Source organism: Rattus norvegicus, chromosome 3, assembly GCF_021556685.1.
Source record: "Rattus norvegicus strain SHRSP/BbbUtx chromosome 3, alternate assembly SHRSP_T2T, whole genome shotgun sequence".
NCBI lineage: Eukaryota > Metazoa > Chordata > Mammalia > Rodentia > Muridae > Rattus > Rattus norvegicus.
This window is the reverse complement of record NC_141536.1, coordinates 111,564,953-111,586,694: the sequence shown is the minus strand read 5'-3', so window position 1 is coordinate 111,586,694 and position 21,742 is coordinate 111,564,953. Positions and strand designations below refer to the sequence as shown.

Sequence of the window (21,742 nt, the reverse complement as noted above, 5' to 3'; positions counted from 1 at the left end):
AAGGTAGTCAACAGACAACAGGCGTTAGTTAACCTGGTAAGCCTGATGGCAGGTTAGGGTTCTGGGAATCTGCATTTTAATCTGTGTAATGATGAATGTTAAAGTCTGAGGTCTGCCCATGGTTATGGGTCAGATAGGTGGACTGGCTCAGGAGTGAGCCTGAGCTGTATGGCATGTTTCCCCAAGCCAGGAGCCACCAGTACAGAACACACACCAATTCTCGCAACTGTCCTTTGACAGCGCCAGCAGTGGACTCCAGATCCTGACGTCATGTCTCTGAAACAGCAGATGTCTCGGTTGCAGCTCTTCAACAGAGGCACGGAGGGGCTGAGGCCAGTCTCCAGCTGCCTGCAACGATCCCTCTCTCAGCCTGGTTGAACCAGTCACCAGTGTATGGAGGTGCTGTGGGGCGGAAGTCACAAGCCACACACTAGTCAAAGAGCAGCGCCAGAGTCACACACGGCAAGATGCGAAGAACGAAGACTAAGAGAACAGGCTGTGGAGCCAGACTCTATTTATCTTTACCTAACAGACAGTGGTATATTTAAAACACTGCTGCATGCCAAGCGCTATCATAAGTCCTCTTCAAATATTAATTCATGAATGTCTCACAACGGTCTTCAGACACAGGTACTACTAGAACAGTCTTCCGTTTCTAAGCCTCAGAGAGGTTAAGTAACTTGTTCAAGATCACACAACTCATTCAAGATTACACTTCATCTCACAGATCCTAGCTCCCTCTCCCTGCCCCCTTTCACTACGGAGTAGTGGTTTAACTCTAGGACATACTTACTCTCCCATGCCTCAGTTTCTTCCTCTGTACAATGAGTATGTTATTAATAGTAGCCATCTTCAAGAACGCTGGTCAAATGATTTAGCATATTTGCTTGCGTGCCGGGCACATGGCGAGGACTCACATATGTCAGCCCCTTGCTCTCAGCCTTACATTCTCGGGGGTGGCGAGAGGATTAAATGAGACAACATATTTAAAGTGCTAGGCACAATGCCACCGTGCAGGGCAAACACATAGCATGCACTGTTATTATTAGCCCTGCTGAGCCAGGCTGGCTTATTTTAGACTGGGTTTAGAGGCAACTGGGCTGGGCACAGGGGAGCAGAGTGCCTTTTGCTTCAAGCTCCTGTGCGGGCGGCAGATCAACTACTAGACTTAACGGACTCTCTGTTTTAAGACACCGGAATATTCCTAAAAATTTTGTTCCCCATATTGGATTTGCTCATGGTTGGACCTCTCCTACTGACCTATTTTGTAATTTCTGACTGGTGTTTAATTGGCAGCCATTCTTCGCTGAGACTGTCATGTAAAGCAGTAACCTGTGAGAGTCCTGAATACACCTTGGAACGCTGAGCCGGGGTGGGTCCAAGGCATGGGAAAGCAGCTGACTTGACCATTCCCAATGCCTCCCCGGATCCCCGTTTTCATCTTATTCCACTTTCCCTATGTATTCTAATAAGCATACCTACACCACACAACTTCTGTCTTCCCTCCCCCGAAGTTTATCACATTCGCCATTAAACTTAACTGTGTGCTGATTGTAATTTACGTTAACCTCTGGGTTAACAATGGCTGAGAATCACCCACGCTCCTACTTAGCTTGGAGGAAGGTTTGGAATTGGGTAGCGGGGAGTCACAGTGTTAGGGAGGAAATGACACAGAGAACCATCACTGGAGGCAGAAACTTTGCCCTGGGAGTTCAGAACCACAAAGGAAATGTTCACTTCCTAACGGATGCCGTCATAATTTTCCAAGTCTTTTTCCTCTGTTAGGAATAAGCTGCCCCGGCCTCAAACCACGCCATGTAGTCTGCGCACCAGGGGAGACTCTATCTGCAGTATGATAAAACTCACTGTGCATTTACGACACTTGCTGAACATACGGGCTTCTCCCTCTGCTGACTTGAACCAGGTCACAACCTCAGGGAGCTGCCATCTAAATGGGCCTTATACTCCAGCCCACCTCGTTATCATGGTTTCAGTGTTTTTATTCTCATTTCATCTCTATTTCCTGTCTCCACATCATCTTCTTTCCCTTCCAGAACACTCATACAAGCATGCATTCTATTTAAAGAAAAAAGAAAAGGAAGAGTCTGCGTTTAAAGTCTTTTCGTGTTAAGAAGAAAAGATAAGGCCCACAAATCAGCAACCTCAGTTGCTTCTGCTCAATATCTCAGTGAGCAGAGGTCTCGCTGGGTCCTCACTGCTGAGTTCGTGTATACATGATCCACCCGCAGCTGACGTGGGGCTCTCACCACTCATCATAGAGCAATCTGACTTGTCACAGATTGATCCCATGCATTCTGATGGCTTACTCTGCCAGGCTGGCAGCTCAGGGACACCCAATACATCTTTGTGGGTTGCACAGCCAACTGCCACTGTGCACCTGAAATACAAGTCCGAGGTAAGTAAGGACTCAAATGCAGATAACTGACCTTGATCCCAAACCCACCCCACCCCAGGCCCTTTGCCTAAGCTGTTCTCTATGCCTGGAATGCCTTCTCTTTCAACACCTCCCCCACCTCCTCTCACTGTCCACCTGTCCAAGTCCTACCTAGTTCAAGGAGCAGCTCAAATATCAGTGGCCCCACAGGGCCCTCCCTGACCACCCTTGCCAGAAATAACCTCCCTTTTCTCAGCTTCCACAGGACTGGGTGTATCTTCTCTGGCGCTTAAAACACACCCCATTCTACTGTGACAGTTTGCTTAGCGCTCTGGAATCATGTGCTCCTCCAGGGACTCATGCAGAACAGATCCTTGGTCAAAACCGAATGAACACGTTTGCGACAAGGACAAGAACAGAGAGTGAGGAATGCAATCACTACTTCTGTGGTCCCTCTTTCTTTGTCTACTGCTTTCAGAAGTGCCTTTCTTCTATCTGCCAACTACCCAAGGGATGTCTGACCCTAACTCCCTAGTTCCTAACTCCTGGGGTTACAAGTGAGGTACTGGTGAAGGGAGAGAATCTAGCTTCCTGGTTTGCTGATGGTCCACTGAGGAACACAAGTGTTTTCTTGACACGCTTCCTCTACTCCAGGTCTTTTGTGCCAGTGCAAACCATTGCTTCTACTGGTAAATGCAGACTCCAATAACAGGCTAAGTGGTTGCAGATCCTCCTGAGGCCTTATTATCCGTGTACTGACACACTGAACGCTTACTCTTGAAACCTATATTTCCTTCCCTTAAATATATGTTGAAAACCTTAAATTTCAGCATCATGTGCAATGGGAATGAATACCTGGTTTTAAGTTTTTCCTCCCACAGGAATTCTGAAGGAAAATGCACAGTAACGAGAAGCTGCTGCACGGGAGAACGTGCATCTCAGCAGCAGGTCTGATCACTGGTCAAAGAGCGCTGTGGAAACCCTAAGAAGAACAGCGTGTGTCACGCTGGGATCCACGGTCAGGCTTCAAGCAAGCATCTTCAACCCCAGAGCTGTGGCCCATGAGCACCTCTGGGAAACGAGACAGAAGGATGTAATGGACTGTCACCTGACACAAATGGTACCAATGGAACCAAATGGTAAGTGCACCCAGACGGCACCTTTTTAAGAGTGAATATTGCCATGCGTCTGTCTATGTTGCCATCCTAGATAAGAAAACCCTACGTGGAGAGGAGGGTTGGGAATGGTGCTGTCTGAGAACATTGAAGAAGTCACGGGTTATCTGACTAACAGGAAGACATGACTTAGGTTAGCAAGAAAGACACAATTCAGGAGCCTACCCACATGAGTAAGTCATTCAATAAACACATTCTCCCCAAATGTAACTTCATAAGAAGAGTCAGAAATATCAAAGTGATCTGATCAAGTACTACGATGAGGCAGTGTGGGCTGGGATGTCCAGAGGTTCGAACTCCCTACTGGGTGACCCAGTTTCCTCATAGCAAGTAGTGGTAATGGAGCCTAACTCCTTGTAGGCATTGGAGCCTTGCATATAATCAAGATGGCGGGGATCTTATCAGGGCATCTAGAGTTTAATCAGCAGACTCCATTCATTGTTGGGTGTTATGGTTTCTGGTCCCTCCCTCGTCTTTCTCTTCCATCACCACCACCCTCCTGCCCCTGCTGTTCTGTCGCCAAGGTCACTCACATCAAAGTGTGAAATGATCCCACCCCCTCTGCACATCAAATCCCCAAAGAAGTATTCTCAACTAGAGAAGTTCAAACCGAGACATTGAAAAGCTTGACAATTATCTCCTAAGAAACTCACCTGCCCAATACATTTTATTCTTTCTCTAACAAGCAATAGCTACCATTACGGACACACAGAACGGGGAAAACAACAAGATGTGATCAAAACTGTGTGTACTGTGGGCTACTAGGCCCATTGCACAGTCTAGCAAAAGGGATGAAGCCAGGGCAAGCGTAGGTCACTGACGAGCTAGAGAGGCCTTTTTTCTGTCTCCAGTTCTGGGTCACAGGCCAAATGCTACTCTTATTTCTCTCTTCACCTTTCGGATAGAATGAGTGGGATGAGTAGACTCTGAACGAAGAAGCTTCCTCATTCTGCAATTCTGTGACTAAACTCTATCAAGCCCAGAGCATCACTGCCATGGCCACATGCCACTTAAGGCTGGAACAAGCAAGCTCTCCTGTAAGTGAAAGACACCTTGCAAGCCAGCAGGCCCTGTGGCAGGTGGACTTCCAACACGGGATGAGTGGCCTGGTGGGCACAGGCTGTGAAAAGATGGAAACTTCCTGTTCTGGGTGTTAGCTTTAGTTACCACAGCCAGACAATGTTGCCAGTGGTGTGGAAGGAAAGATCGCTGTAGCCAGCTGTGCTATTCACAGTTGGATGGATTCCGTGTACCTCCAAATGGTGATAGAGCCAGAAGCCTGTTGTAACCAAGGACAGGATGATGGATGATCTACACACTGTGTCCAAGTGGAGAGGATGGCAGAAGTTCACTTCAGGGTTGTTAAAATGCTAATCGGGGTGACTTAACAAAGCCAGATAGAAAAGTTTGAGAAACTCGAACAGCTCATGTGGGCTCTGCACTCCACCGATTGGAAGGCCCTCGGCTGCAATCTTTTTTTTTTTTTTTTAAATTAAGAACTTCTAACAATTTTCCTGTTGGGGAGAAATAAAAACCGCCTCAGTGGTCAGCTACACTGTCCCTGTTACCGAGATCTGCTAGGAAAACAGCTCGACGTCAGCCACCTCAAATGAAAAGTGTCCTGGCATACTTAACAGAGTCACGGGGTCTACGGTTTGCATGTGGCACAGGAATAAATCACAACACTTTTCCTACCAACTGGGGTTGTCAAATGTCCTCTACCGTATCCTTAGATGCTGGATTCGGTAGATTTTTTTATGCTAAATCTCCATTCACATATGCCTCAGAGAATCCCATATTCCGTTGCTGTGACAGACCCAGTGCACAAACTAAACTGACAGCCCATTCATTCATGCTGAGGGCAGGAAGGCCTGCACCAGCGACATTATATACAGACGATCTTGCTTCAAAGTTTTGTCAGATTTGCACACACACACACACAAGAGACAAATATTTCTGTGTCTTGCCCCCCAGGTCTGATTTTCTAGTCAGTAGTGTTGCTCCAGGTGAGTATACAAAAGCCTTTCTGGTCACAGGGTGTTGGCTCATGGTTACAGCTCCTTGCGGATGACAGGTACTCAATGAGCACCAATAGGTTGGCCCACCTCAACTGCCTCTTGCTTCCTCTAGAAATAGATCCAGTCTACGCAAGCTTACAAGCCCTGAATAGAAATAAAACCTACCATTTTGTCCTGCAGCATGGTGGGGTAGGAGTTTGCCTCCTAGGGTTGCACTAACACTGGTCAGGCATCTAGCCAGGCTCTCGATCCTGCATGAAATGCATCCCAAGAGTGAAAAATGACCCTATTTCAGATGCATTTCTCACCCTTTGTATCTTAGTGAAACTCACAGGCAAGAACAATGACTAAGCTAATTACCATGGTTCATTATGACAGAACAGCAAGAAGAGCTCCCTCAGACTCAGCTAAGTCCTCAGCAACCGTGAGGATCTTTTGGAATTAAAGTTCTGAATCCAAGCTTCTTGTCCATGGCCTTTCAAGGAACGGAAACCACCAGACGACAGGATACAGAGGCTCACTTACCCACATTAGTTACTGGACAGAGCCTTCCTGTGCAGCAAGCCAGTGAACTGAAGTCTTCAGGGTTTTTAAGTTGCCCTCACTCTGAGGACTAAGGCTGACGTCACAGCCATCTTTCAAATTCATCAAACCAAGGGAGGCATGACCAGATGGTGCTGGTACTATTAGAGGGTATCGAAAAAAAGGGGGTAGGGGTGGCAAAATGCCCATAGATCTAAATCAAACTCAGGCTAACCAGATGCCTGGCGATGGAGCCGTCACAGTATTCCTGCCACATTCTCATGCATCACAGACGCGCTCCTCAGAAAGGGTACCTATGTAGCATTCTCAGGAGAAATGAGATGGGTGCCAATATCCTGCAGGATCCAGTAAGAAATGCTAGTGGTTTGTTGCTCTTCCTAAGCAAGCCAGCAGAGAAATCTTAGGATCTCATATGCATTTAACTGTCTCCTTGGAGCATAGCTCAGAGACCTCAACCAAAGCCTGAAAAGCAGATCCCGGCTGTAGTTTATCTTCAGATATTTAAGCTCCTAGTGATATAGGCCCAATCTCAGAGCGTATCTGTAATTTTTAGGTATCTGAGCCAGGATAAATGCTCGTGTGTAATGCATGCTAGCTTGAGAGAATGAGTCTGTCACTCACTACATTAACCCGATACTAAAGAGAAGTTAATTTCCTCGGGTAGACACTTAACATCATGAATAAACACAGTTCCAGAATCTATTGTTTTGTGCCATCAAAACGACAGTAAAAACGCTACCCCCCACCCCCAGCTGTCTAAGATTTCACAATACAGGGAAGAAAAGCCTTGGAGATTTTCTCCAAGGAGAGTATTTCTCCTTTTCAAGGGCCAGAGACGAAACCAACTGAATAAAAATGTTAACTCTTTCCCCGAGACTTTGGCATTGAAATAAACAAAAGATTCTATTTCACTGTGTCAAGTATCAAGCAGAAGGAAGGGGAAAACACATATATTTTGGCAGTGCAGACTTAAAATTTGTAGTAGCTAGAAGTTTTGAGAGGAAGTAGCCCTCGACATTTCCCATAAGTAACCAGAAGCAGCGTTGTATTTAAGGCAAAGAAGCCTTAGTGGTTGACACGGAGTCCAGTTACTGTACACAAAGTCGGGGTTGGGGGTTATATCTATAATAACGATGTGCTGTCCCACTCTGAGGATGCTGGAATTGACTACTGACCAGTCCAATTCCTCCAGTGCTCTAACTCATACCCTACCGCAATACTTCCCCCACCCCTCCCCAGCGCGCTCCATGGCATTTTTTTTAAAAAACAAGTATTAGATTTAAACAGTACTCTGCCAGCAATGATCCTAGTAGCCAAATAATGAGAAAAATTCCAAACTCACTTTGCATCCACACCTCCAAGTTCTTAGATCTCAAGAGTTAGACGTCCGACTGGAAGCTGAAAGCGCTTCCCAATCCCCCCAGGGCGGCTACTGCCTCAGTTTCTACAGAGGGTCACTGCAGTAGAATCTGGAAGTTTCCCTACCTGGTGTTGGCCTCGGTTTGCCTGCCTCTGCTCCCGGCTACAAGACGCCTCTAGCCGCGAAAGAAGCGGCTCATACAAAATTGACTTTTCCTTATTTGTTTCCATCCATAATTGATGGGGAGCTGAGAGCGTAACACGTCTCCCGGTCGAGCCCTTGCCGCCTGGAGAAGACCCCGTCCAGGGCGCTTCGGTGGAGCATTTTTCAGTCAGAGAACAAAGCACGCAAAGTTGCGGGGGAGAGTGGCTGAGAACCCCGCGGGTGGGTGCCCAGTCAGTGGCTCCGCGCTCCCAGGCGTCCTCCCAGCCGAAGGTGGCCGGGCGGCCTGGGCTGCGCTGCGGGCTGTAGGGTTGGAGGCTGCAAGCCCCGCGGCGAGGAAGGCGGGCTCACCCTGACGGCTTGCGGAACAGCGCAGAGCCAGCCCTGCCAGGAAGAAACTTTTCCTTGCAGCCTAGGGTGTCTTTTCTTCCCTTAGGGGTGCGCCCCCGGAGGAGGGGTGCGCCTAGGAGGAGGGCCGAGCCGCCCCGCCCCGCCCCCCAGGCCGCCCACCGGCCAGCTGGAACCGGTCAGCCAGACCTCCCCAGGCGCCTCGGGCACCGCTGGAGACCGTGCGGCTTGGGAGAGCAATGAACTCCGGGGAGATGCGACGCTACGCCCACGCTTACACACGCGCCCGCACACAGCTGCTCTGCGGGCTCCGGGCTCGGGGTCCCACCCCCATCACGCACCCAGAGCGTCAGCGGAGCTTGGGAGACTGTCTTACCTCTCATAGGGAAGCCTGCTTTAAAAAACAGACAAATAAAGCTTGTCAGGATCAGATGGAAAAGCCGATCAAGACGGTGTGCAGAAAGAGCAATCCCACGGTCTCCGGTCTCGCCTTGCGATCTATCCTGAAACTGGTCCGCTCTAGCCAAGGCGGCGGGGGCGGCGGCGGCGGCGGCGGCGGCGGCGGCGGGACCCAGCGCCAGCAAAACAAACCGCTGCTCGGCAAATGGTGTAATTCGATCCATCTCCGAGTCGCTCCCTGAGATCCCGGCTCCCTCGCCGCTCTGCAGCTCCCACCGCGGCCAGCGCCGCCCAGAGTCCTACGCGCGCCGCGGCCTCGACCCCAGTGGCCGCCGCGTCCCTGATCGCGCTCGGCCGCGCGCCCAGGCTCTCCCACCTTAGCGGAGCCGCTCCTCCCGCGCCTCTCCGAGCCGGGTCGCCCAGCTGGCGCCGCCTCTGTAGCCTGCAAAGCCGCCTCTCCCTTCCCTCCCTCTCCCTTCCTCCAGGCGCCCTCACTACTCTCCCAGCCAGCCACCCTAGACGATCGGAGGACAAATGGCTGCAGCCCAGTGGTGCGGTGGGCGCAGTTGTACCCCGAAGTTTTGTCTTAGTTTTCTAGTCTAGGATTTATTTTTGAGCTCATTTTCACAAGCCCCTCCCCCATTTATCTTTATAACCACTAAGTAAAACAGCTGGGAAGAAGCAATCAAACATAGCCGTAGCTTTAAAAAATACAGAAATTGCCTACTAAAAATCTTATTTCCACTTTGAATGAAAGCCATTCGGTACAGTGTAATTTTGCAGGCTAATGAGCCGGTTTTACAGGCAAGTGTTTCGTTTAATACGTTGTGGGAGAAATGAAAATGTCCTTGAAGCGACATCATTTAAGATGTACGGATTGTCATAAATGAAATAAAAGAATCATATATCCCCAAACAAGAGGATCTTAATTTAAAGTTCATTTCCAAGAACGGTCTATGTTTATTAGTTTCCAATCTAATCATGTATCACTTAAGGGTTCTAAGTGGCTGGAATCAACCCTGATGCCCTCGCTTAAAGAGAGAAAGAGGAGAGCATTTCCGCCAAACTTTTGGCTTTCCTTTGAGTGTGGTTAATTATTGTGGACCGGTCATGGAAGCAAATTCTTGTCTAGAGTCTTCCTGCTTTTCTCCCGCACACAGATATATATTTACATTTAACAAGAACACTGCCCTGGATTTGAAAAAAAAAAAAACTCCAAAAAGACCCCCCCTGTTAACACTTGTAGGCAAAAACTTGTAGCCAAAAGCAAGCCAGGAGAGAAAGGGCAGCCTTTTTAAATGCAAGCTTTTCCCTCTGTTCCTCCTGTTACAAGAAAGGGGTAGGGGGCGGAAAGAGTGGCTTCTGAGGCTAGCTCAGTGTTTTTTCTGCTGTTAAGTCTTTTGTTCCTGGTTGGCTGGTGTTTTCTGGTTGTGTGGGGCTCTGACATCATTGCAAGTTACTTGGCAGTCAGGGTCTTCCCCTAGCCAACTTCTGACCCAGAAAGCTGTGAGCATTTCCCGGCCAGCGGTCATTCCTTCCTTCCTTTCTTTCTTTCTTTCTTTCTTTTTTTTTCTTTCTTTTCTGTACTGCAGGCAGGGTACTGGCCACACTGTGAAGATGCAAAATGAGGACAGGGGCTACTTGGTTGGTGAGGGAACAATCCACCTGCCACCTTGACAGGTTTGCTTGTCACTCTGTGTCTGCCATAGCAGCAAAGGTTCATTCCAGATTCTTGAACCCACCTCTCACAAGCACCACTAGACAACATCTTACTGCGTAGCTCAGGCTAGCCTGGAGCTTATTGTTTAGCCCAGGCTGGCCTCAAATGTGAGGCAATCCTTCTGCTTCAACCTCTGGAGTATTGAGAGTACTAAGAGTGAGATACAATATCCAGTATAGATTGGGTTCCTGTGCCCGTGGGCAGTTTTAGAGGGAAAGATACCCAGAGATTACAGTTTTACCCCAGACTGAGTCTTTAAATCCGGGAATAAGAAGGAATGATGGTCTGGTGGGTTGCTGGAGAATATGCTGATGGGTCCTTTAAAAACCATGAATTACATGTTTTCACTCTAAATATCAGTCTGGACCTCAGAGTCATCCTTGTGTTTGCTCTGATGGAGGCCGAGAGGACAGAGCCTGTCATGGGAAGAGAGGTCACAGACTACTCTTGAGGATTAACCATGTCCATGTTGTGAGGGGCGGGTGTTGAGAGGAAAGTGACACTCTTTATTTAGTCTTTAGGAGAAAGACATCCAAGGAAAGCACTGAGGTCGTTGCCGCTGCCATTGCTGTGGTTCTGATTCCCATCAGCTCTCTAATCCTGTTAGCCTCTGCCAATTCCCTTCTTTCCACACACCCTACACTCTAGGGAATAACACTGGCTCGCATTCCCTGTCCCCCATTGGAGCACACTCTCCCGATGCTCCTGCTTTTTCGGGTACCCTATAAAATGGTCCAGTTCCATGTCTGGTTTCTTGATTGAATAACAAACCGTATAGGTGTCAGAGTACCCTCAGCCCACAAACCCTTTGTACGGGTCTAAAGGACTGTCTTCTCTGTTCCAAAATGTTCTTTAATTTATCTTGTTTAGGATGTCTCCCAATTGGACACTTAATGGGCCTGGTGCCCTGCACTGGGTTGTACACTCAGTAAATACTTGTGAGACAGGTATGACACTGGGGCCTGCAACATTCTCATACTCTCTTCTGGGCCGAATAAGAAAGGGTTGTTATTGCTATATTCATACTAATACTAATGCACTCTAGGCACTAACTTTGTGTCCCAAGGTCTTGCAGTCCCACTGAGGATGATGGTTAAGTGGAGTGAGTCAGTAATTGGATAGACACTCTTGACTCTTTTCACCACCTCCCCCCAAGGCTGACTCTACCTGGTTAGCAAATACACTTCGATATTCTCGGTGTGGCTTTCCCACCGATGATAAGTAGTAAGTCACTTCCAAATGAATTGTAAGTATAAATGTATCTAAACTCCACGGAAAATCTCTGCATGTGATTCTCAGTAAAATGTATCAGTCATCAAATAGTGGAGCTTCTTATCCATTAAACGATGAGCTATTAAACCGCTAAACTTAAAGCTATTAAACGAATACCATGCTTTAACATCTGCCAAGCTGTTCTAAGCATTTCAAAAACATTGGTGTGCAACGATTCTATGAGGGGATACTATAATTAACACCATGTCCAAGGTGAGGGACCCAAAAGAACACAACGCAAAAGAACAAAACGAAAGGAATTTTAGTAATCCGGTTAACGTCACACTCGCACTGGGATTTGTTTGCTCCATTTTACTCAATGAGCTCTGAATAGCAACCGTCAAGGATGAAGTTTTTAGAGTTTATGCAGTTTGCGTTTAAGTCCAGCCGCTTCCCAGTAGATTTGTGATTTGGATAATTGATTTAACCACGGTGGGCTTCAGTTTCCTTATTTGCAGAACCAGCATTATGATAAAACTTTCAATGGCTTCTGTGGCTGACTGGATGAGATAACACAGGTGACATACTTAGTCTCTTGCCAGGAGTGCAGCAGGCACGGAGTAAACGCTAGGCAACACTCTTCTAGATACCACCCAGGCCATGCAACGTTGGGATGCTTCACCACTGGATCAGAAACTGAGTCCAAACTCACAGGAGAAGTGAGTCTCCTCAACGGGTGGGTTACCTTTGCTCATTTCTGTCTCTACTCCTGTCTCCAGGGGGTATGTCTTTTAATTCAGGTATACATGCTATTATTCAACTTGGGAACAAAGTTTTGCATGAATTTTCATGAATAACATGGTGTAGGATGGAGATTTTAATGGTTTAAAATATATAAAGATGACCGTTTCTCTGATGACTTCCATTTGGAATGCATGCACCCTATTCCTTACACTGGTGCACTGTAGAAGGTGCTTTTGTGGCAAGGGATTGCTTTCAAAACCAATCCAAACTCCCCATGACATGATAGATCATTAATAATATAGACACACGTCTCTGCATCTGCACTGACACAGCTGGCCTCCTTGTGTCAAGAGTTTGCATATGAAAGGGACTCTGCCAAGATATTTCACTTTAATGAAAAATATTTATCATGGTAAATCATAAGCCTCAAGACTTTACTGACATAATTCATTTCTATTGCTGGTTTACGCTAGTATAGCACATAGCCATTCCCGTATTTGGAATGATAAAAAAACTTATTTTGATTACTATCCTATCTTAGCATGAGTAATCTCTGCCACTTGGTCTGTGTAAAGAAAATATGCCATGCATTTTTAGAACAACCATCAATTACTTATTTACTTTTACTAATGACTTCACAGGGAGCCACTGCATGGACACTGGAGGTTTTCAAATACAATTTTTTTTCCCACACTGGACAGATGCACAGCCCTCAGCTTTTAATATTACGAGGTCTTTTCGAAGGCAGAAGAAAGATGAGCGTTAAGCATCATCGTGTCTGTACATTATGCACATCCTACTCTCCATACAACTGTCTGAGCCGCTTGTAAGGGATAAGGAAAAAGACGTATTTAAACCCATGCAAATCTAGAGTAAAACAAGCCCCTGTCTGTGTTAATGGTTAGGGTCTCAGGATTGCGTTTCTCTGAACCATTTCAATATCACCAAATTCTTTCTCCATAGACGTGTCCAGCCATTAGCAGTATAAAATGTGATTCGTTGCCAGAAGCCACTAGAGCCACCTACTGGCTAAAAACACAAAACAAAACAAATAAACAAACCAGAATAGGATTCTGGGTAATTTATACCTTTCCAAATAAAGACTGTCCAAATGCATGCTTCGCTTTTTTTTTCCTGTTTGTTTTTCAGTCAGGGTGTGCAATAGACAGTTTACAAACAGCAGATATATGGAGTTGTTACAAATCACACCGCTAAGGTGGGAGCAAGGGAAGGCATTCCGAATGGGGGACAGGAAGAAATTGATACTCTGCTATAAAAATCAATAGTGAGCCTTATTAGTGTTCAGCTGTAATAATAGGCTTGTCCAAAAAAAATCCCAAAGCCCAGTTAAATGCTGATGCAGCAGCAAGGACGATCAGCCTGCTTGCTAACAGGCGTTCAAACCTGTGCCTTGGATAGCTGTCGCTGAGTCAGAAGTGACACAAATGAGGGGCCAGCCTGCAATATCTCCACTAGTTAGGTACAGGGCCAGCGTGTGCTCTTTCCACTGATCAGTTACAGGGCTTTCAGGTACTGTAAAGCAATCTCTCCACAGTTCCTTGACCCCAAGTTACCTATGACCTTTGAACTTACAGATGGATACTAGTCAACAGACAAAACCATTTCAGACCCGATTTTTTTGTTTGTTTGTTTGTTTGTTTACACAAACTTTCTTGTCAGGTTGAACACAACTGCCAAGCTCTATGTAAACATTACTGATTCAGTTCACTACTGTGTCGGCAGCTGTTGGAGCTTAGGTTTTTTAAGAGAAGCATAAAAGGGGACCTTAAAGAAAAACCCCATGGACATTTTGCTTCTGCTATAAAGCAAAAATAAAAAAAAAAAAATGCTGGCTGAGAACTTTTTTTTCTGGAAAGGCCAGGAAGTTCTTAACGATTTGACTGCTGACCTATTACACTTACACCAACAGTTCACTCTTCCAGTATATGGGTGTGTCTCAAGAGAGTGTGTGCGTGTGAGTGGATTTTCCTCTGTATTCCTGTTTCAAAAAGAAACCCGTATGAGTTCTTTTACTATATTAAAGTCTTCGGAATTGTGTTCATAAACTCCTCCGCTATGCTCTGCATTTCTGGGTCATAATTACAAAATAAACAGATTCATTTCTCATCACAAGTTTTAATTAAGAATTCCAGTTACATGATTACTTTCTAATGAATAATACCTACTCAGTACCACACCAAGGCACACTATTAACCATGTTGACTCAGAACGTATATTTTCTAAAGACGGTTCCAGAGGTCTCATTTGTAAGTCGTCAACCTTGGGAGCTGCCCTATTAAAACAAAAGGAGAAGCCTTATTTTCTACATCAGTTAGGTGGAGATTCAGGAGGCAAAGGTAGTTTATGATTGCTGGAAAAAATTTATTTGGCAGGAAGTGCTAATCAAGTATGATTTCAGCTTGTTGTAACTATCGAGCTGGTGAGTTCTGTTTTTTAGTTTTGGTTAGACCATTAGTCTAGGCTATCCTTTAATCAAGCACTAGTTAGCTGGGCCTTTACTAGTGTAAGGTGTCCACAGGGTAGCAGGTTTGAAGTATGGCCCCAGTCTGGGCTCCTGGCTCTTAAAAGATATCTGCTTTCCAATCAAGTGAGGAAACACCATCTTGGTTTTAATTTATGTGCCAGCATTTATGCTAAAGAGTAAAACAATATGAAGAAGAAAGTCCAGTGGAAAAAAGAAGTGGTATCTTTAGAAACTGCAGATAACTCAAATCAACCCATTCATGTGAACTGCCAGCGACACAAAAATGCCCCGAGTCAGCAGTCCTCTGTGTAGAGCGGCAAATCCTTTACTAGGGAGACTCGTATCTCCCCACTGCAGATAAGGGCCCAGGATAAACCAAAGTACAGGTACACCCAAAGTCCAACTGGGTGAGTCAATGAGTGTTACTGGGGTCACTTACAGGAATAGGGGTGAAGAGTCACTTGCAAGAGCAGAAATGATTCAAGGATAACAGCATCGCCAAGGTCAACCCCTGCACAGGTAGTAGCTCACAGAGCTGGGGACCTGGAGAACACTGCACACCCTGCAGGGAGCTCAGCCTGTGGGATAGCATCCTTTCTGGGTGCCTCAGTTGGTCTAAACCTCTTCCAGGCATTCTAGCTCAGCTTCTTTATGCTCCATTCAGGCAGCTAGTCTGGTCTGAGAGGTGGTTTTTGTTTGTTTGTTTTTTTTTTGGTTTGGGGGGCTTGTTTTGTTTTGTTTTCCAGCTTTTATTACTCTGGTAGGGAGGGACCTAGTGAATCTGCTAGGTTTCAGGGACCTCCAGAAGCTATTTCATGTTGTTTACCTTCCTGTTTAAATAGCTTCTGTGCTGGATGGACCATTTCAATCTTGTACGAAAGCACTGTAACACAACACTACGGGGTCAGGGACCCTTGAAGACAAAACCCCACAGTCTTTGCAAAGTCCAGTCAAGGTGAGGAGGGGCAAGATGACTAGAAGGGGAGAGGACCACTCATTCATTCTCGCCTGTGTTCATTCCACCATTTGTTATTAATAGCAGCAGTCTGCTTTGTGTAAAGCACGGTGCTGAGATAAATGAGAAATCGCTTGCATTCAGACAGCAACTGAAAATTTGAAACGCAGTTTTATCATTCAGAATCCTGGCAGGGAACAGATGGCATACTTGGCTTGGGTAATCTGAGGAGCTGTTTGTGAAGGTGAGAGTGGGGTGCAGGGAGAACACAGGGGACAGTCACCCTGGGGGCTGTTCTAGCCTTAATTTCTAAGGAGCCGGAGAAGGAGGCAGTGAGCAGAACCAGCAGTCACAAAGGCAAGCTGAACCCCTGTGAGAAGCACTGACCTTCAGCCAAAGGACTCTGCCAGCCTGAGGTAACCTGTGCTGGAGGGAAGGAAATGAGTACTGCAGTTCATCCTCTCTGGTCCCACACTGTGCTTTTCATTGGATCAGCCTCACTGGAGCCAGAAGGCTAGGAAGTCACTGATACCTTTCTTAGGCTCAATCCCCTCCTCCTCCTCCTCCTCCTCTTCCTCTTCTTCTTCCTCCTCTTCCTCTTCTTCCTCCTCTTCCTCCTCCTCCTCCTCCCATGAAGCAAAGTCAGGGGAAAGGGGATGGGAGTGGCTCTAGTGGAGCGAGTAGAAAGTGATTTTATTTCAGTCTTTGTAGAAAACTTTGGGACAGAAGAAGTCTCAGCTGGGAGGTGCTTACTGGAAGCACACTGTGCAGTAAAATCTGGAAACGGGGAGTGCTGGATGGCATCCTGAGCTTAGCAGGGTTCCTCTAGCTTCTGCCCTTTGAACTTTCTTATTACACTTATATCCCCAAACAGCCTTATTAACATATTTTATCACCCACTGTTGTGAGAGAGGGAACTAAGTCCTTTTTAAAAATATATATAACTGGCTAGGACAGGAATACTGGCTGGGACAGGAACTCTGGAACTTTTGATATTCAAAGTAATGATAACTGCATGAGAGAGTGAAGCTCACATGTGAGGCTATAAACAGTCCAGTGGTACAGGAGAAATGCAGTGGTGCATACAAGGGACAACAAATACTGGTGCACATTATAAATGACTTCATAACAGGGAGGGCTTCTGTGAGTGAGCAAGTGAAGTGCAGTGAGGACAGACACCAGGGATGAAGTTCACAACAAAGGCATTGCTGTAGGGGACAACGGGGTAGGGGAAAGTAAGCCACATAACAGACCTGGGACTTGTGCATGATCCTGGAGCCAGCTAGTGCGAGATGCGACTGCGAAAACAAGAGAAGCATCACTACACGCAGTGTTTGGATTGCCATGTGCTGGGCTTTGAATGTTTTCTTGGCTGCTTAGAAGACAGAGATACTTCTGAGGGCATAAGTGATGAGAATGATCTTGGGATGTTCAACGTTTGAGGAAAGCATTATTCAAATGCTTCAGATAGAACTCAAGACAGAGGGAAGAGCTTGGAGAGGTGAGAATACAGCTGGGAGGACTTCAGTTGACTGTTCAGGAATGGACGGTACCTAGAGTGGATATGGAGCCTGAGCAAAGTAGGAATGTCTAACAGAAGCCACACCCAGGCATCCAATGTTTGGTTGGACATCAGAGAGGGCTTTCCTCGTTGGACTTGAATTAAGAAAAGTTGAATATATTTGCAGAGGAGGGTAATTCAGTTTTGTTTGATGTAAATCTTAAAATACAAGCATAGTAGCCATGGATAGCCAGCAAGACCTGGAAATAGTAATGATAGTAATAATCATGCAATTATTACATAAAATTTATTATGAAAATTGTTTGTTACAGCTAGTAGATCAGGAAGTTCTATGATACAGGGGAATAATAAAATCTCAACAGGCCAAATACAGACAGAAAGTAAACACATGCAGGTGAGCCTTCTGGGTTTCAGGGGCTTACAGTGATCACAGGGGAACTTGTGATACACATAGAAGCCCACTGAAGAAAGGGATAGCCTGACTCAGTTTCCACTCTTGCTCCCAGCTTGCATACAGGAAAAAAAACAGACCTGGGGGCTCACTGCATTTTCTGTAATATCTTTTGGAGCTGAGAGCTAGGATATGCTTTCAGCTTGACACAGAGAAAGCTGTTAGAAACTTTTAAAACTTTTCGTGAGACTGTCCAAACCCATTAGTCTAGAAAGGCTTCAGGGATTCTGGTCCCCTAATATGGTGCAATTGAGGAAAATGTGGCTACAATTAATTTGCTTAACCGTCATCACTCATGTGGAATTAAGAAACCCTAGGCCATGATCATTAGCACTTGCTTCGAAGACCTCAGGGAATCCGGGGGGAAAATACAGTTCAGTGGCTTCTCTGACTTTTCCTAGGCAATGTGCAGCTCTTCATTTTACTTGATTGGAATGTTAGGATAGGATGGTGGAGAAGGATCCCTTCAGGATGATAAAAGGCAGGGGTGGGATGGGGTGGGGCAGACACCACGAAGCCTGGGGTATTACTCAATGGCCAGATTGAGCTTGGAAGCCGCATACAAGACAATTTATGACACAGTAGCTAAAAGAATCATCAGAATGGCCATCTAACTTATTTTCCATTTTTGAGACAGGGCCATGTAGCAGTGCACGGGCTTGTTCCCAGGTACTCTCCTGCTTCAGTCCTATGTGTAGCTGAGACTCCGGGTATGTCACTGGGTCTGACTTCCCTCTTCTGCATCTAGGGGCCATTTCTAAACAACGTACACAGGGTTAGCCTAATGTGGGGTGTGGGGGTAGAGAAGCAGAGTGGAAGGGAAGGCAAATGCAAAATCTAATCAAATATAATGGCAGATTTCCAAGAAAGAAAGATAAGTCTTTAGCAACATTGGTAGTTTCAATTTCAGAATTGACGATGCTGACACTGGCAAGAAGGTAGACTTTCCCTCTTCCTTTTGCTTTCCTCTTTGGCATTAATGGGCGGGGACATAAAACAGATATAAGTATTTGTTAATTTCATAGAAACCACTTCAGATTATACAGGATGTCATAGAACGTATGCTTAATTATATAAGCAACCTTTGCACTAAAATCTTCACTTTACTGTCCTCCCATAAACATTTTATGAAGCATTTAGTTTATGGTTGGATTAAAAGGAACTCCGAGGCAGGGATAAACTAGAGAGATCCTTTCCTTGCGCTTTTAAACTGATTTCATTAGAACTGTAATTTAGTGCTATGTATAACCGAGCAATGCAAAAGTAGAGATGGGACAGATCTGTGCTCTCATTATTTAGTCCAATGTTGGGAAAGCAGCATTTGGCTTTTAATGAATATTTAATATGTCGAGGAGCTCTCAGAACTCAATGCTTGCAGCAAGAGGGGGTTATTGCAGGAGGAACTGAATTGACACCTGGCCTCCTGAGTTCTGTCTCCACTTCTCTTCAGTACACCTTAAGTTGCTAAGAGGCGGTCAGAGCTGCACAGCAGCCTTCCCTCTGAAAATCCTCCTCAGGTGCGCAGGAACTGAAGATGAGGGAGCGAGAACTCAGACGCCACTGGGGCGGAGCGGTTGCCTTTGGTCTCAGTCTGCAGAGTGTACTGTTCAGCGATGGCTTCTGTGCCCAGCGGCCTCCAGGAGAACTGGGTGGAAGGTCACTGTTAAAACAGCAGTGCAGACTTTGGTCCTAGCTCAAGTTCTTCCTTATGTCTCTCTTGATCAGCTCAAGTCTGGAACACTAGGGCTTGCAGGCAGGCTGGTCAAGGTAAGCCTACACCGTAGAGGGTGTACAGACAGGAAGCTGCTGTGTATTTGGGAAGTGGGAAGCACTGTACGACACAGGGAGATAGGAATTTCAGAGTCCCTTGACAGGTAGGTCATGAAATCTTAAAAAATCATTTGTATGGTATTTAATTCCGTTTTTATAAAAATTAGATAAGTATCAATAATATGGGCTTTGAATGTTCATTTGTTAGGTCTTTGGGATCTGATAACAACATGTTTCGGCTTGTCAGGACTACATCCCATGGTATTGTGATTAGGAGCAGAGAGCATATGTCTAAGTAACCCTCCTTCTCCACATGCTAAGCACCTACAGTCTTAGGTTGTCTTTTTTGACTGCTACTGCTTCGTGATCCATGCTTACGCCGTCTGTCATGTTCCTCAGACTTCAGTAATGAGTGCCAGTCAACAGGGGCCTGCTTCTTACCACATCTCAGAACCTTGCCCATGTGGACTCCTACTGGATGGGCAGTCTATTTGATAATGCAGAGATCACCAAGAGTGTGAACGCACTTCCTCTAGCACAGTGCCTTTAAATGCATCTCAGTTCCTTCTATAAAAGAAAACTAAGTGTAGGATGACTTGTCGCATCTAACTTTTTCACCTCAAAATTGGACAGAATGGATCCTTTCAGATAGAAAACAAACCGTAGATTTAATAATCGGTTGGTATGATTACTTAACATGATTTTGAGCTGCTAGCTAATGTAATAAGAAAAGAAAGCAAAATAGAATTACGAAAATTAGCAAACATTGTAACGTCTGAGAAAGGTCGAGTGGGGTTAGCCGTGTTCACAGTTCATAAGATATGAAATTTTTGTCTTTTTTAAAAAAAATATTTTTTATGTGTGTCTTTCTCTCTGTATGTGTGCATGTGAATGAATATAGGTGCTCAAGGAGACCGGAAGAGAAGGTCAGATGCCCTGGAGCTGGGGTCACAGGCAGTTGTGAGCTGCCAGATGTGGACGCTGTGGGCTGAACTCGGGTCCTCTGCAACAGCGGTCCATGCTCTGGCACCGAGCCATCTCTCCAGCCCTGAAAACTGCTCTTTTCAATACATCTAATAAACACACAAGTACTGTAGTGATTTATGATGGACAAAATAACCCCCTTTTAAGGGTAAACCAAGCATAAGGTATGTGAGGATAGACTTAGAAAGAACTGCGACGGTTAGAAGAACAGAAGGAAGACCCTACACAGAGAGCCTGCATGAAGCATCAGTGCAATAAAACCTTCCATAACCTCCAAGTCTCTAAGTTCAATGTCAGTGTAATTATGCTACGATGCCTGCCCCTTTGTGAAAACACAAAGGGCTGCTGTGATGTCGCTTCCAACCCCGACCAGCAGGAAAGGAGAGGAAAGGAGCGGCACCACCACATTCTTCTCAAAGCAGTTTATTTAGGAACCCTTTGTCTGCAAACAGCAACAAGGTATCTCTCCCGCCCGGACCGCACTCCCTTATAACCTCTCTCAACCGCCTCAACCTTCCAGTCTGCGTAACCTCCGATCATAGGTCCACGTCACATGGCCTGATCTATCGTCATGGTGCGCCTGCGCAGCTCTCACGATGGGGCGTGGCTTACTTTCAGGTGCTAGTTGTAAGACTCGGCAGCAGTCCTGGGCGCCATCTTGGGATTGCCGCTGCACCTGTTCCCCACACTGTGAAAAATTTCAAACGGCACTACAGCACTGATTTGAAAAATTCTGGGGCAAAGAACTCTTGTCTATTCATGTAACTATATATGTTTTAAAGCTACCATAATTAAAACCCTGCTAAAAAGGGTGTAGGGAGGAGCATCAAAAGCAAGGGAGAAGAACGGGGCGCGCAGGTAGATACGCGTGCGCTATTAAGTGACACGATATGAATTAAAACTATGATTATGCTAGCATTTCAAGCAACAAACAAAAAAATAATTATTGAATAACCATGTTGACAAACTGTTTATCTCTGCTGGGGGGTGGTGTAAATGCTAATATCCTATTTCACACTTCATTATTCAAAAAATTATAATGACCCAACCAGCTAAAATTTAAAGAGATGCTGTATGTAAGAAAACAGAAGTATTTCCACATGCCTAGACTAGCAAAGGCTCCTTTAAATGGGATATAAAAGCAAAAACATAGGGAAAAAAGACAAGAATCAGCACTCAGAAGGCAGAGGCAGGCAGATCTCTGAGGTTGAGGCTAACCTGGTCTATAGAGAAAGTTCCAGGACAGCCAGGGCTACACAGAGAAACCTTGTCTCAACTGTGTCTCCTAAGTAAAAATGTTTGTAGCACAAAATAAATGTTAACGTGGCAACTAGAAACCACTCACAGTTAGAAGGAAAGACGCAATGCATGGTTTACATCAGCATGGTTCTACTGAGCAACAGCTCACTTATCAGGAAGCTGTGCTTCACTGTGCTCCAGTGCTGCAGGTCAACTCAGAGCTTTACCCACACAAGGCCACAGTGGATTTGTTCCGAGAA

The 21,742-nt window shown here is 45.8% G+C and overlaps 1 protein-coding gene across 28 annotated transcripts in view; it reads right to left on the bottom strand.

Annotated features, from left to right (window-relative positions):
• The window catches only part of Sema6d (semaphorin 6D), a 585,978-nt gene that overhangs the window by 49,248 nt on the left and 514,988 nt on the right, over positions 1-21,742 (bottom strand). For 13 of the 28 annotated variants that reach the window (XM_087652072.1, XM_087652075.1, XM_087652088.1 and 10 more), the window contains 1 exon segment: positions 7,617-8,052. The exons of 5 other annotated variants lie outside the window; for them this stretch is intronic. The gene's annotated coding sequence lies outside the window, so the exon portion shown is untranslated. 28 annotated transcript variants of the gene reach the window in all.